We start from the raw sequence: 16,443 nt of genomic DNA, 5'->3' as shown, positions 1-16,443 counted from the left end.
CAGGAGCAAGCTCTCATGTCTTTTCTTATAAGGGCACTAATCCTATTCATGAGGGCTTCACCCTCATGACCTGTTACCTCCCAAAGGCCCCACCTCACAACACCACCATCACACTGGGCAGTAGGATTTCAACATATGAATTTTGGGGGAACACAAACATTCAGTCCATAACAATACTCTACGTTTAGTGATAGTTCTTACAGTATATATAATACATACAGTATGATATATTTCACTTACTCATGACTCCTAAGATGCTTTATACATCTTAAGTGGGAATCTTGATAAATAGAAATATATGGCACTCGCCAGCGATAACCTTATACCATTACTTATTTTTTTTTCAATACATGTGCTATCTCTTCAAACAAAAAGTAAGACTATGGGCACAGACAATGACATATGTATCTCTTCATGTTTTTAGAGTTTAGCCTTGTACCTTGCACATAGAAGGCCATCCAAAGATGTTTGCTATGTCATGAATTCTACTGTTAATGGCAACATCTCTTTCAATTTCAGTTTTTCTTTTCTAATTTTAAACTGTCAGCCTAATTATAATATCTTCTGTACTAATTTTTCTTTGTTCCACTGGACCTAAGGTGCATACATTTGTTGAACCATGAATAAAAGCAAAAAGCTATCACATGTAGGTAAGAGCCATATGCATTGCTTTAATGAATAGTCATCGCGACATATGGAGGAGGAGTGCCCGATTAATTATTGGGTTTGATGGAGTTTCTTCCTGCCTGAACGAGTCAGTCCAGGGGCCAATTTATAGTGGCAAAAATCCTGTGATGGGCTGGTCTGACCAATAAACAAAGTAAATAAATGAACCAAGTTGATTCAGTAGCCCAGATAATTTGCTAGATTAGCATGAAAATATTATACTGCTTCTTAAGAAGATTTGTATACTTTTTGGAAGTATGTAGAGTCTCGTGGTGAAATCCCATTTACACATGTTTTTAGTAATTTAATAAATTTCTTCAGCACATATAAAGCAAATATTTTTGCTCCTTTAGAGCCAGTGATGCAAACTGTGAGTCATGTTAATAGACAGTCAAATGAACTGGTGATTTTTAGACTTTATAAAGTAATAAAGATCATGTGTATTTAGGTAAACAAATTAAAAGCCCACGGGATATAAAGTGAAAGTAAATGTCTTCTTCCTGTCACTCCTAACTCCCTAGTACTTATTTCTCAGCCATAAACAGTATTACTCATTTTTTGGATATTATTCCAGATTTTTTTTTATGTATCTCCATAAGCAGGACCAAATTTGCCTATCTTCTTGCAATTTGCTTTGTTCCCTTTACAGCGCATCATAGACTTATTTCCATATCAGAACATATAGATCTACCTTATTAAAACATAATTGTGCAGTGTTTTCCCTATGAATATAATAATTTAACAACTTTCATATTAATGGACAGTGTTTTGCTATTACACCTGGTGCTTCAGTGATCATCCTCTAAATATCATCCTTGCACACTGGTGTGATTTATGTATAGGATACATTTCTTGAAGTAGAATTGGGCAAAACGAATGTGCATTTGCCAAATTGCCTACTCAAAATAATATATGAAAATGTCTGTTTTGGTGTTCTGTTCTTATTAGTTTGTTACAAAGATTTTATTTTATCTTCTAATAGGTATTTGTTTTTTCTGCTCCTCCTTATTCCGGAGCTCTACCCAAATGTCCTTTAGAGAACCATTTCTTTCCCATGTAGTTGGTGGGGCTCCACCTGGAATAGATCATGTGACTCAGTCCTGGCCAGAGTATTAAGTCCTCCTAATAACATTGTTTATTTTAATGCCTTTATTTTCCCTCAGTTTTATGAGAAATTGTATATACTTAAACGGTACAACATAATGATTTGATAGACATATACATTATGAAATGACTACCGCAATGAAGTTAATTCACACATCCATCACCTCACATAGTTGCCATTCCTAATAACATTGTTGTTTCAGGGCTGGGCCCATGACCTAAGTTGTTCCAAAGCCCCAAGCTCAGATGGGAGCCACCAGGAAGAGCTGACTGTTTCGCTAGACTGAAACCTGGGAGAATGTAGGCATGAAGTTGCTGACTGGCACATTGCCTCCTTGTGGCGTCACAGTATGGAGGGGAGTAAGGCTGAGAGCTGGAGGCAGATGGTGGGTACCTCTGGATCAGGTTTAGATGAAAGCCAGGAAAATCTCCCTCTGGATTTTTCGGTTGTGTGAGCCAATTTCACTTTTTGCTCAAGCTGGTGTGAGTTTTTCGTCATTTACAACCTAAAGAGTCCTACTGGATGTTTATACCTGTTTCTCCTAGCCCTAATACAGTGAAAATTTTAAGTAATATTAATAATTCCTTTTTATTGAGTACTAGTAATGTGTTGGGTACTGAACTAGATGCCTTACATGCATTATCTCAATCCTTACAACTATTCTAGAAACGCATTATTATCATTTTACTTTATAAGGGAGGAAAAGAATTCAAGAAAACTTAATTGTCAGCATCATCTGGAGGAGGGGTGTGTGTCATACTTTGGCCTCACTTGGGTCATTGGTCATGTGTCATGCTTTGTGCCAGGGCATGGAAGTCAACCCCATAGGATCTACATGGACCAAGAGGAGAAGGGTTGATTTCCAAATGGATAGCAGAGTTAATTGCTGGAAATAGGATGAATGATGGTGGGCAGTCAAAAAGAGCAAATGCCCATTTCATGTGCACCTTGAATCTCCAAGATGGCAGATAGAGAATGCAAGGTTTCCCGAACACAGGTTACCAATGGAACTCCCCAAGCCCCCTCCCCTAGAATTTTGCCAAATACAATTTGAGAAGTCCTGATTCTGCAACAACAACCTTATTTGGAGAGATATTCCAAACGATGGAGAAACCGAGGTTGAGAGAGATTAAATGACTCACCTGAAGTCTCATGGATGTTTATTTTATTAGCGAAAAGGCAGTCCTTTTGCACTGTGGGCTCTGATTGCTTGTCCGCAAGATCTTGATTTCTCTGCTCAGGCATCTTTCCGCTTTTCCCCAAAGACTGCCTTGTTCTACAGAGCAGAAAAATCCCTGAGAAAACCACAGGGATTCTCTGCACATTCACAAGGGTGTAGGATTGCTTTTTTTAGTGACTGCTGTCAGGAAATGTGTTCTCTTTGGCACCTGTTCCTCCATCCCAGCCTGTCTCTGTCTCTTGTTTTACTCTGTAGAGTCTGAAACTGCCTATAACCTGGGGCCAAGTTTGTGTCTATGTTGTGTAGCAATGAATGATGTGACATTGGACTCATTACACTTCCCTCTCTGGGTCTCGGTTTCCCTCACTTAAAAAATGAAGTGTGTCTTTATTCCCGTCCTGCCCCTAGGTTCTTCATGACCATTAAAAAAATTTTTTTTAAAATTTTTTAGATTCCATATATATGTGTTAGCATATGGTATTTGTTTTTCTCTTTCTGACTTACTTCACTCTGTAGATGCAGACCTACTAGAGAATAGACTTGAGGACACGGGGAGGGGGAAGGGTAAGCTGGGACGAAGTGAGAGAGTGGCATGGACATATATACACTACCAAATGTAAAATAGATAGCTAGTGGGAAGCAGCCACATGGCACGGGGAGATCAGCTTGGAGCTTTGTGACCACCTAGTAGGGTGGGATAGGGAGGGTGGGAGGGAGACACAAGAGGGAGGAGATATGGGAATATATGTATATGTATAGCTGATTCACTTTGTTATAAAGCAGAAACTAACACACCATTGTAAAGCAATTATACTCCAATAAAGATGTTAAAAAAAAAAATGAAATGGGGGTGGAAGCTAGACATAGTTTAAGGCCCCTTCCAGCTCTGCCATTCTAGTCTGTGTCTCCCTGGATTCCAGTCCAATAGGTACCCTGGATTTGGATCCTCTGCTGTGCCAAGCTTATTATTTGGATTTTGACCTCTGTACCTTGTTCTTCCATCTAAACCCACTGGAAGTTTTTTGTTTTGTCATATATTTTAGTATTCTTAGTTTTATTAATTTTAAAATTGCAGAAGCAACACTGCTCTTTGGTCAGAGTTAAATAATCCTGAAACATAATAAAAGCAGACGTTTTCTTTCATGTAGCACATTCCCTATTCCCAGACATAATTTCTTCCCTATTAACGACTTGGTATAGAGATTTCCATATATTTATTGTCTATTAGTATTTTTCTTCCTCTGTCTTTTCTCTGTTTTCCCCTTGGGTTCTTCTGTTTCTTATCAACCCAGTCCTGTGACTGCTCATCTTGCCTTACTCAGTGATATTTGTAACTTCCAGGTTGCTGCCTCCTTATTTGTTTCTAGCTCAGGGCTTTATTTGACCCTCATTGCTGCAGGCTACTCATTTTTCTCCAGGCTTCTTAGCTTTAACTTGAGTACCAACTTTCAGAAGTTACATGTTCCAGTCCTGGCTCCTGCTGCTGTTCCCTGGCTTCCCAGAGCATCCCCGTACCAGGGAATAAAAGTGTAGTCTCTAGAGTCCGGCTCCTGGCTTCAAATCATAGCTCTCACACTTACTGGCTCTGTGACCTTGGCCAAAGTACTTCATTTCTCCAGATCTCAGTTTCCTTCTCTTGAAAAAGGGGTACTATTGAAAATGATCTCATGGTTCTTGTTAGTGTTAAGGGGGTTTTGCATGTAATCTTTTCACAATTTCATCACAACTTCCAACTCTAGTTCAGGTCCTGGCACATTGCAGGTTCTTAAAACTGTTGACTCTTTTTGCAAAGCACCTCACATTAGCAAATTGAATAATCTACATTGGCAGATACAAAAACAATAATGAGGTCCAAAGAGGTTGAAATAACTTCCTTAAAATTACACAGATAGTAAGCAAGAAAGCCAGGATTCAAAGTCAGATTTTTTTGGCTCCAGATTTCTGTGCTTCTCACTATTCTCAGTAGCGTTAATCCATATTTTATTTATTGGGGGCCTTTGATACTCTCCTGATGCTTGTGGAGCCTTCCATCCTCTAACTTGGAATCTGTTTGGTTTGTTATTTCTTATGCATGGCTTAATGGGTTTCTTCTTCCAAACCCATCCGCTTCTGCTAGGTAATCAAGTAAGAAGGTCCTCCCCGCTCCCCAGAAAGGACTGGGCCCAATATTAAATCCAGAGTTTACTCAGACTTCAGAGTCTTTGTATTTCAAGGCAGAATGGTTAGTTGAAAGAGTATTGACTTAGGAGCTAAATGGGTTCCAGTATTGATTCTTTCCTTTAGTACTTGTACGGTTTTGCCCAACGCAATTAATTTTCCTGAGACTTAGTTTCTTTATTTGTCAAATGGGGATGAAAATATTAATAATACTTGCCTTACAGGATAATTGTGACACTGGAGATCAAATATGATAAGTACTTGGGTATAGTAGACATTCAAAAAGTCATTGTTATTGTTTGAAATAGTTACTTCAACTTGTGAGAGACCAAGCTGTTACGGGCCCTAAAGATATTTGATATTATTATGGGGGCTAATCTTTGAGTATACTGTCTTTCAGTTATATTTGGGAGGGATGGGGGAAGAGACTAGCCTGGTGAGAAGGACACACTTTTTTTAATTAATTTTTTTTATTGGATTATAGTTGATTTACAATGTTGTATTAGTTTCTGCTGTACAGCAAAGTGAGTCAGTTATACATACACATATATCCCCTCTTTTTTAGATTCTATTCCCATATAGGTCATTACAGAGTACTGAATAGAGTTCCCTGTGCTATTCAGTAGGTTCTTGTTAGTTATCTATTCTATATATAGTAGAAGACACATATTTGGCCTGGATTTGGATGTGGCCTGGATTTGGATCTGGCCTGTGGCAATTACCAGTTGTACAACAGGCAAGTTGTTTAATCATTGAGCTTCAACCTCTTCACTTGAAAAAACAGGAGTAATAATAACAATCTTATAGAGGCTTTTGAGGCTTAACTGAAATAGTATATGTAAGGCATGGCAGTGATTTTAAAAATATTTGTTCTCCATAAGACATTGTTACAGAATGTCCCAATGTTTGTTATAAGTGTCACTGTATTCCTATTTGTGCTCTTAGCACTCAGCATGGCCATCACATAGTAGGAACTGAAAAAATGTTTGTTGGACTGAATGGGCCCTTGAGTTGAATAGTACAAACACTTTATACCCAGAATTGTTTTTGTTTTGTTTTTTTAAAGAAACTGATGTTTATTTTCTATCTACCTTATTTCTGTTTTCTGCTTAAAAGCTTGGGGAAGAACAGCTTAAGACCACTCCGTGGTTGTTCCTACCCTTTCAGTGGCCTGAGCAGTGGGAGCTGCAGACCAGTCCTCAGTGGCGGGCTGAGGGCTCCCGTCTTGTGCAGGAACTTCTGGGCAGGCACAGAGGCACCGGCGCCTTCAGACCCGTCTGCGACCGCGGGTAGAACACAGTGAACTTGGGAGCTGCAGCAGTCCATTCACCCCGATGCTCCTCCTTGGCCATGGCCTTCTCAGCATGGCCTGCTCTTCCTTTTCAGTCTCTCCAGCACCTCTGTAGAAGCAGAGATCAGGCGGGACCTCCCACGGGTGTGCACACGGGATGGTACCACGCATGTGCAGAACTTCCTGGGCCAGGATCCACCACCTCAGACCCACTGAGTGCACTCCCTTGTTGCTGCAAGGATGGCAGCGTCCACAGGGCGCAGAGGAGAGTCTGTGTTACAGGGAGCTGTGGTTGGTGGGTTAACGTACAACACCTCTGTGAGAGGCTGGTCGCCAGCCCTGGGGTCAGTAACCCCCAGAAGACGCGGCCCCTGGAAGGCTGCCTGGATCTGGTTAGTGAAGTTTCCAGGGGTGAAGCGGGCAGCAATAGGAGTGGCTCCAGTGACAGCAGCAAACTTCAGCACAGCCCTCTGGCCAGTGTTCCTGGAAGATATGACACTGATCAGTCAGTTTTTAAATGGTAGCAATGGCACAAGCCATCTGCAGAAGCTTCTCCCAGGTCCCCTTCAGATCTATAATGTAGATGCCATCACTTTTCCTTTAGGAGATGTATTGTTCCATTTGGAAGTCAAGGTTGGTGCCACCTAAATGGGCTCCTGCTGCTTGGAATTTAAGGACATCGTCTTCCTTCATTTGTGGGACCTCAAGGGCTCTGGTGATTGTGAAAATTTCCCTTTAAGTTATTATGGAAACCCAGGACAACACCATCTAGACCCCTCTCTGGGTAGTGCAGAGTGGTACACCCAAAGTTTGACTGCTAGTATGCTCACTGTTCTGTGTCTGGAAGCCCTACAAAATAAAATGTTAAGGGAGTTTTATGCTGAGTAAAACCCCCAGGCTTAGGAACCAGCGTGCTTAAGACCTCAGATTTCTTTCTGGCTCTCAGTATGAGGGTCATGATTATTTCCCTTGCGTCATCCTCCACATGTGGCTTTTCATCTTACGTTCTGGCTTTGCTCCAGGAGACGACACACTGCCTTATGCCAGGGACCTGGTGAAAGGTCACACCGGGAATGGCCAGGCTGGGAGGAGCTCACCTAACGGTGTGGGTCCCTGACTGCATTCTTTGGTGCTCCACCGCGGTGGGGTAAAAGCAAGAGTGAAAAATGCCAAAGAGGCCTAAAATTTAGAGTTTGGCCTGATAGTATAACTAGAAGGTTTTTTGCTCTGAATTGCTGTAACCAGGAGAGAGTGAGTTTCTGTCATTTCCCTACCAAATGAAAAATGGAATTGATGATGAATGGTTGTTAGATACAGTGATCTGAACGTATTCTTTCCAGCCTAGTGAGACCCATTCCAACCTTTCACAGACAGTTTCTTTAAAGACAGCATGAGAAACCTCAGTGTCCTCTGAAGGTTTTTGTAAATGGATGCCAGCCCAGCTTTTATTAAACTGGGTTTATACGTCATTTAATTGGTCATCTTGACGTACCTCTTCCAGACTCTGCTTGAGCAAGGACAAAATGAGTTGAGTGTTCTCTTCTGCTGCAAATGCTGAGCTTGAGTGGTTTTTGTTGTTGTTGTTGCTTCAACTTTGTCTCTTTTTCATGTTGTCCCTGAATTTGTTAAGTTTGTCCCTTTTTCAGGTTTTTTTTTTTTTTCATCTACATCGATTATGTCTAGTGTGGTTGATGTTCACCTCAGTCCAACTCAGAGCACTAAAGCAAATACCTACTGAGCACGTGGTCAACACAGAGCATGCTGGTGCTATTTTCTAGAGCTTCAGCATAGGGTCTTTAGAGCTGCAGCATTCAACACAGTAGCCATTACCCCTATGTGGCTATTGAAATTTAAATTAATTAAAATTAAATGAAATAGAAATTTCAGCTCCTCAGTTGTACTAGCCATATTTCAAGTGCTCCACAGCCACGTGTGGGGGTAGTGCCTACCGTATTAGACAGCACAGACATAGAACGCTTCCATCCCTGTGGAAAGGACAGTGTTGTTACAGAGATTACAAGCGTAGCCTCTGGGGACAAACTGCCTGGGTTCAAAAACCTGGCTTTGCCTCTTGTTAGCAAGTAAATTCATCTTTCTAAGTCTCAGTTTCTTCATCTGTAAAACGAAGCTAATAATAGTCGCTACCTAACAGGGTATTTGTGAGGATTGAAATGAGATGAGGTATTTAGAGACTTAGCACAGCGCCTGGCTCATAGCAGGCCACCAGAGGAGGACCTGGGGGAAACGGAGGTTGCAAATAACAGAATGTTCAAGTAGCGGCTGAACTCGGTGTCTGAAATACGATAGAAAATAATTTCCCTTTTAATTAAAAATCTGGAGGTAGGCAATCCAGGATCGGCGTGGCATGTCCCAGTGGGCAGGATGAGGTACGCATCCACTGTGTCTTTAGGTTCCCAGAATTTTCCTCCTGACATTTTCACTAGTGTCCTGTTGGCCTGAATTTAGTCACATGGCCACATCTAACTGCAAGGGAAGCTGGGGAACAATTTTTTTTCGGGGCGGCTGTGTTTCTAGCTAAAATTTTTATTACTGATAGAGGAAGGGGGAAATGGATATTGGAGGAAACTAGCAGTCTCTGCTACTAAGAGAGACAAGACTGAAGCCAGAGTACAGAGGTCTTTAATGCAATCTAAGGAGTTTGTTTTTTTTTTTTTATTGCTTGGGCTCTGTGGAGCTATTGATATTCTCAGTGTAGGGAGTTAATACAATTAAAGGCTGTTCATGATAATGGACTCTGACTTGGTTCCTCAAACCAGCAATACTCACCTTAGCAATACTCAGATAATTTCAAGAACAGTTACTTTCAATTAAAAAAATTTCCAACATTCTTTCCCACTCTCCCTCCTTTTTAGGTAAGGGGAAAGGTAGCCTGAGGGGAGGAAATGTGAGAAGGCAGCCCTTCCATCTGACAGCTCTCCTTTTAAACTTCCTCCAGTGTATCACTGGCCCTCTCATAAAGGGCTGAGAGAGGAAATCAGTTCTTCACATGGGGCGGGGAGTGCTGAATAGAGGGAGTTGCTATCTTTTTGTTATCAAGATAGTGTGCTCTCTCTCTGAGCACTTGTGCTTACCTCAGACACTGCATTGTTGATGGTGTGCCCTGCTAGATTCGAAGCAGCTTGAGGCGAGAGTTCAGGTCTTACTTGAGTCCGTATCCTCTGCAATTAACACAGTACCTAGGGCAAGGCATATATAGGGTTATGGAACGTCTTGGTAAATGCTGAGCCCATGAATGCTGTGTAGATTGCATTAACCTTAAAGCAGGTGCACTCAAGCTGAAATCCTCATACTGTTGATTACTGCTGAGTTTGTGCTGAAAGCATTTCATGCAAAGGCTAAGAGAAAGACTTGAAAGGTGGAGACAGTTGTGGCCACCTGGAATGTGATTCTGCTCAGAGTACATTGGACTGTGTAACAATCAGAGAGGTCAAATAGTTTGTGTTAAATCCTGGAGGAGGTCCTCTCTTTTCTTACTTTGCCTTTGTCTTTCTAGGCACTGGTTTACTAAGATGATAAAAAATATACTGAATTTGTGTGCTTATAAAATATATCCTTAGGTAAGCCCCTCCAGTGAGATTTTTAAATCAATGAATGTTTACTGTGTCTGTGTAAAGCATTATGGTAGGGGCCAGAAGGAATAAAAATAGATAAATAAAAGAACGAATCCTAGCTTTCAAGGAATTTACAATCAACAAACACTGTGCTAGGTTGTAGGAATCTAAATATGATTGACTAGGCTCCTACCCACAAGGGGATTACATACAATATGGTATGAAAAGCAGACAGATAAGCAGATGATGACATGTACTGTGATCTAGTGTTTGAACCTTTCTCAGGGCCAAATGTACATACTTTGGTTAAAAATTTAAAGAAATTGTCCATTTGAGATTTTGTGAAATCTGCAGACACATTCTAGTTAACTAGTATGTAAAATGTTTTCTGAGAATCGGATATATTTTAGGAGTGGCAGGGATATGATATGCAACCAGGAGAGAGAGAGAGAGGGGGGAGGAAAGAAAAGAGGGTTGATCATTTTGAGGTGACATTAAATTATCTTTTGACACCAGCTGTATCTTTTTTATAACAGAAAATGGAAATAACTCTGTCCTTGACCTTCAAAAAGAAATTGACATACCTAGCTTAACTATTCAAACAAACAACTGTGTACTCTCTTCAATTCCTATGATGATTTTGATTTACTGTAAATGACTGAATTTAATGAACTAAATTATGCTATTTAAATGCATTTTGTGAATGGTATTGTAGTTTGTTACAAAGCATTATGTCTATGCTAAATTGTGCTGTAAATGATATGGTATGGAACATATGTGCTGTATTCATAATTTAACTATTGCTATGGAGTGCCTTCTTAGATAGGACATACTGAAAAAGGAGCCTTTATTTACCTGGTGAAATGAAGGTGATATCTCAGCAAATCACTAGGTCTTACTGACCTTGGCAGAATTACAGTGCTAATATTTTCACATGGATGAACTGTTCTTGAACAATTTCTCTAATGTATATGGCAGAAATAGGCTTTCCATTAAAACTGCGTGTATATGGTATATCTTCCCTTTCCATTTTTTTCCCCTTCAACAAACATTTACTGCAGTCATAGCAAGGATAATTCCACCTCCATTAAGGTTCATGTTTTCTCCTGGCCTCTCAAATGGTAGAGACAACTGAAGTCAAAAGTTTGTCCTGCAGTTATGCTGGTGCTCTCTGAAAGGACTTGCATTAGATAACACCCTGCTCTTCTTTCCGAGTAATTTGAGAGATTTTGTAAAAAGAGTAAATGCTGAGGCCAAAATAGCATCTTTATTACTGATACAGCCTATGTTGGCTTAGTGTGGGAGCCAAATAGGCTTTCTAGCAAAATCCTGACATTAGGTATACTTACCCACTAGGTCCTGGGCTTTCCTACATGGAAGGACGGCATAGGTAAGATTTTTAACATGGAAAAGCAAAGAATTTGTGCTTTCTTTGGATAGGCTCGTCTAGGCACTAGACAGAGAATATTAAGCTGGTGGGAGAGTTTTTTCAGTTAATGAGATTGAATTTTTCAACTCAGAGTTAGGTGTATGCAAATGACTAGATAGTCAATTTTGATGAATTGCTGTAAGAAAAGAATTAGTTTTAGTCATTTTTCTGTGCTGTATTTGGCATTTTTCTCAGAGTGATTCATTTAATGTGTCTCTTGGTAATATTCTCTGTGTATTTATTTTAGAAGTAGCAGTAAATGATACAACTAATATTCTAAAATATTGTAATGGATATGAACTTGGAGTTCATCTATTTGCTCTTTCTTAGGATTATAGTACAAATTGCTGCTTTCGGAGCAGGGACAATACAATTCTAATCAGAAATGTAAAACTGGGGCTTCCCTGGTGGCGCCGAGGTTAAGAATCTGCCTGCCAATGCAGGAGACACGGGCCCGAGCCCTGGTCTGGGAAGAATCCCACATGCCGCGGAGCAACTAAGCCCGCATGCCACAACTACTGAAGCCCGTGAGCCTAGAGCCCGTGCTCCGCAACAAGAGGAGCCACCACAATAAGCATGCGCACCGCAACGAAGAGTAACCCACACTCTACACAACTAGAGAGGGCCCGCACGCACCAACGAAGACCCAACGCAGCCAAAAATAAATAAAATAAATAAATTATTTTAAAAAAATGTAAAACTGGTAATACAATCTTTTTAAAATTAATTAATTAATTAATTATTTTGCCACGCCTTGCAGCTTGTGGGATTTTAGTTCCCCGACCAGGGATTGAACCTGGGCCCCAGCAGTGAAAGCACTGAGTCCTAACCACTGGAACACCAGGAGTGGGACCTTTCTTCGTGATTGGCTACCATGAATGGCTATAGGTGGGGCAAACAGTCGGTTAATGACTGTAGGATTTCCCATATCAGCAACATGGAATTATAATGTTAGAGATTTTACCCTTTTCTGAATGCCAGAAGCATAGAATTTTGGCTGGTTATTCTAGCAAGGTGCCGGATTGATATACAGCTAGAGTCAGAGACTTGGAGAAGCAAAATCTATATATAAAGTAAAGTGAACTCTTGGAGCATGTCTTTAGAGCCCCCAGACCACACATGCAGATAACAAAACAAAAACCAAGGACTATTAAGTGATTTGTTCAAAGTCACCCAACAAGTTAGTGATTGAGCCAGATACCCTAGGTATTCTTCCAGTACAGTATTTCCTATATGCAAGAAAGGGACAGGTATTACAATCATCCTATAGAGAAATTAAGGCAAAGGAAGTTCCTTGTGTGACCACCAAAGCATTTAAGATCATAGAATTAGATCATCTGAATGTTTAGGAATACTTAAAGATTAGATCTTTAAATATTGTCTAATTAAATCTCCTATACAACACTTAAATCCAATCTACAAAATCCCTGGCAAATGGTCATTCAATGTTTGCACATTTAGAGTGATGGGAAATTTGATCTTTGTTTAGCTCAGATTGTTAGAAAGTTTAGTCTTATATTAGGCCTAATGTGTCTTCCTGCAGCTTCAAGTCATAGGTTTTAGTTCTGCTTTCTGGTGGTTCAAAAATCATAGTTAGCCACGGGACTATATTATCCTATACCTTCTTTCATGTGTATTACCCTTGTCTTTCCTTACTTTCAACATTCTATGTTTTAGGACATACTGAAATGTCCACTGGATCAGTCAAATCTATAAATATGCCTCTTTGATAAGAATTTCAAGTTCATTGTATAAAACAGGCCTGAAAAATTTCCGAAAGTGTTAAGGAAAGGGAAACTAGAGTCTATTATAATTCCTTTAGGCAAATTGTTTGATTTCCTTGAGGTATTTGCAAATGCTGGTTCTCATGTGGGTCTCATTATGACTAACATAATCTATTTGGCCAGCTTGATTCAACCCATTTTCTAAAACTCATTGATTTGTTATTTCTATATATCTTTGTGGTACTGACATTTTCCAATGTCCATGGATAGTACTCAGTAAATTATGTAAGGTATTCCCTTCCATCCAGATCTGCAAATAATACTAACAGTTTAGTTTTGTGTACCTGTGTTAAGCAAATTTGATATATAACAATCAGATTTAGGTAAAAAAATTCAGAAGATGATTAATTCACTCAAAGAATTCTTTTAAATAACTAGTTCCCCAAATGCCCTTTAAGTTTAATTAGATTGGAAAAAAGTCGTGTTTAGACCTAAGATCTCTGGAATATTTCAAGTACATAAAGCAAGATATAGACATTTGAAAACTGCATAAGGGAGAATAGAATTATGGAAACAGATTTCTAGATGAACAAAGAGAATAGAGAAGTGAAATTCAACACAAAAGGCTGTCTGAATAATCCTGCATTTGGTGGGTTACAGACATGCTCCAAGCTGTTTGAGAGTTAGTGGGGCTTGTGGCTCAGCCTAAGAAGGTTAAGTATTATTTTAAACAATCAAGTGTTCACAGACTCATAGAAAAGACAGGTCAGGTGTATGCCAGAATTTACAAGGATTATCCAGGACAGAACCTGAATTAAAAACTTTAAGATAATTCGTTTTCTGTTTTTAATCTATTCCAACGTCAGGAATTTTTTCTCCTTACAGTCTAACTTAAGCCTCTAGCTTGATTCTCATGAAAGAAAAAGTTACAAGTAGTTATCACCTCTTTGTAAGGACCCTGCATGTACACGGGCTCCGTTTCTCTCTGGATTATGAAGACCTGAACTTGCCACTAAGTTCATGGTGATTTTGTTAGGACCTGATAAGTGGGAAGATTCTCTTACTGATCTTATGCCCTCTTTTATCCAAGTGAGTAAAAGCCAACTGAGGGATAGTAGTGCTCCCCAGCACTTATTTGTCTGGTTCAGGCTCTTGCCTCTGCACTTGTGGGGGCCCAATTTGATATTTTATGTATTGTTTTGGGGTATAAGACTAGGTAACCTTATAATGACAATAAGGATAGGAAACATCGCTTTATAAAGTCAAAAAGTAAAGAATAGAATTCAGTATAAAACTTCTGAAATATCTCTCATACTTAGTGGCAAAACTGACTGTTTACATTAGGTTAAAAATTATTCGTAGAAAATGTTATGGGCCAATGTCTTAGGAGCCAAGCACAAGTCTGACTTTGGATCAGGTCTGAACCAATAAATTTTGCTTTTTTTTTTTTTTGCTGAAAACATTTAAAATGTATTTAAAATTCATTTTAAAGTCAGTTTGCTTTAGGCTACTTGATTTATGATACGCCTTTGTGTAGCTTCATGTTTCTTCAGTATATGATTTTCATCAACATTGGAAATTTTTTGGCCATTATTTCTCCAAATAGTTTTTCTCTTCCCTTCCTTTCTCTCTTTTCCTTCTGGGATTCCAATTAGTCACATATTAAGCTGCTTGAAGGTGTCCCACAGCTCACTGGTGCTCTGTTCATTTTTTTTTTCCAATCTGCAGTGTCAAACTACCATTAATCCTATCCAGTGTATTTTTCATCTTTGACATTGTACTTTTCACTTTTAGAAGTTTGATTTAGGTCATTTTTATATCTTTGATGTCTCTCCTTAACCATGCTTATGCTTTCCTTTTTCTTCTGGAACATATAGAGTATATTTATAATAGCTGTTTTAATGTTCTTTTTTCCTAATTTGTAATCTGTTTGATTTCTGGGTCTGTTTCTATTGATTGATTTTTCTCCTCATTATGGGTCATATTTTCCTGCTTCTTGTGTGACTTTGTGAATTTGGGTGCTAGACATTGTGAATTTTATGTTGTTTAGTGCTGGATTCTTTTATGTTCCTATAAATATTTTTAAGCTTTGTTCCAGGGCATTCAAAAAACTTGGAAATAGGTTGATCCTTTTGAGTTTTGCTTTTAAACTTTGTTAGGGAGGACTAGAGCAACTTTTAGTCTAGGGCTAATTTTCCTACTACTGAGACATTATCCTTCTGAGTTTTTTACCTGTTGCTTTATATATTATGAGGGTGTTTTTGTTTGTTTTGTTTTTAGCCCTGGCTGTTGGGAATGTGAACTATACCCAGCCCTGTGTGAGCTCGGAAAATTGTTCCGCCTGCTCCTTTCCCGTGGTTCATTTTCCAACCTTGCGTAGTTTCCATGTATGTGTGTGCCTATCAACACAGCATGAGACTCTGTGGATCTTCAGAGCTCTCTTTTTTGGTGCTCTGGTGCCGTCTCCTCCATGGTACTCTTCCTGTGATTCTAGCCACCTGGCTTCCCCACATTTTCAACTCTGTCTCTCAGCTTAGGGAGACCACCTCATTTATTTTGCCTTCTCTTCATTGCCTGTTGTTGTCCCATGTCTGAAAACTATTATTTCGTATATTTGTCTGTTTTTTTAGTTACTCCATCATAGCCAGAGGTGGCATCCTAAAAGTCAGTATATTTTAGGACTCTTAAGTGAGAAGAATGCTTTTTGGAGCTTCCCGGGTGGCACAGTGGTTAAGAATCCACCTGCCAAAGCAGGGGACACGGGTTCGAGCCCTGGTCTGGGAAGATCCCACATGCTGCAGAGCAACTAAGCCCGTGGGCCACAACTACTGAGCCTGCGCTCTAGAGCTCACGAGCCACAACTACTGAAGCCTGTGCGCCTAGAGCCTGTGCTCCGCAACAGAAGCCACCGCAATGAGAAGCCCGTGTACCACAACGAAGAGTAGCCCCTGCTCGCTGCAACTAAAGAAAGCCCACACGCAGCAGCAAAGACCCAATGCAGCCAAAAATAAATAAATAAAAATAAAATAAATATATATATATATAAAAAAGAATGCTTTCCAACTTTTTATTCGTATACCCTAAAAATGTCCAATACACAGTATTTAAAGGCATTTATACAAACAATTGAAATCTTTCTTTGGGGAAATTAAAACAACAAAACTTGATTGCATATCATGATTTCATACTTTGCAGATGTTAATATTTAATCATATGTAGAGTCATTTAGCTTAAGTGCATTAATGTAACTCATTTAAAAGAGGCCAGTAATTGTCCTATTAACTCCCAGCCTGGATGTTATCTGCTCTGCCCTGCTAGT

The 16,443-nt window shown here is 39.6% G+C and overlaps 1 pseudogene; it reads right to left on the bottom strand.

The window, feature by feature from the left end:
- Positions 1–6,240: 6,240 nt before the first annotated feature.
- The window catches only part of LOC132359645 (small ribosomal subunit protein uS2-like), a 167,241-nt pseudogene continuing 157,038 nt past the window's right edge, over positions 6,241–16,443 (bottom strand).

This window comes from Balaenoptera ricei, chromosome 1 (assembly GCF_028023285.1).
Source record: "Balaenoptera ricei isolate mBalRic1 chromosome 1, mBalRic1.hap2, whole genome shotgun sequence".
In the NCBI taxonomy this organism is placed as follows: Eukaryota; Metazoa; Chordata; class Mammalia; order Artiodactyla; family Balaenopteridae; genus Balaenoptera; species Balaenoptera ricei.
The sequence above is the reverse complement of the archived record's forward strand: the minus strand, read 5'-3'. Positions and strand labels throughout refer to the sequence as shown.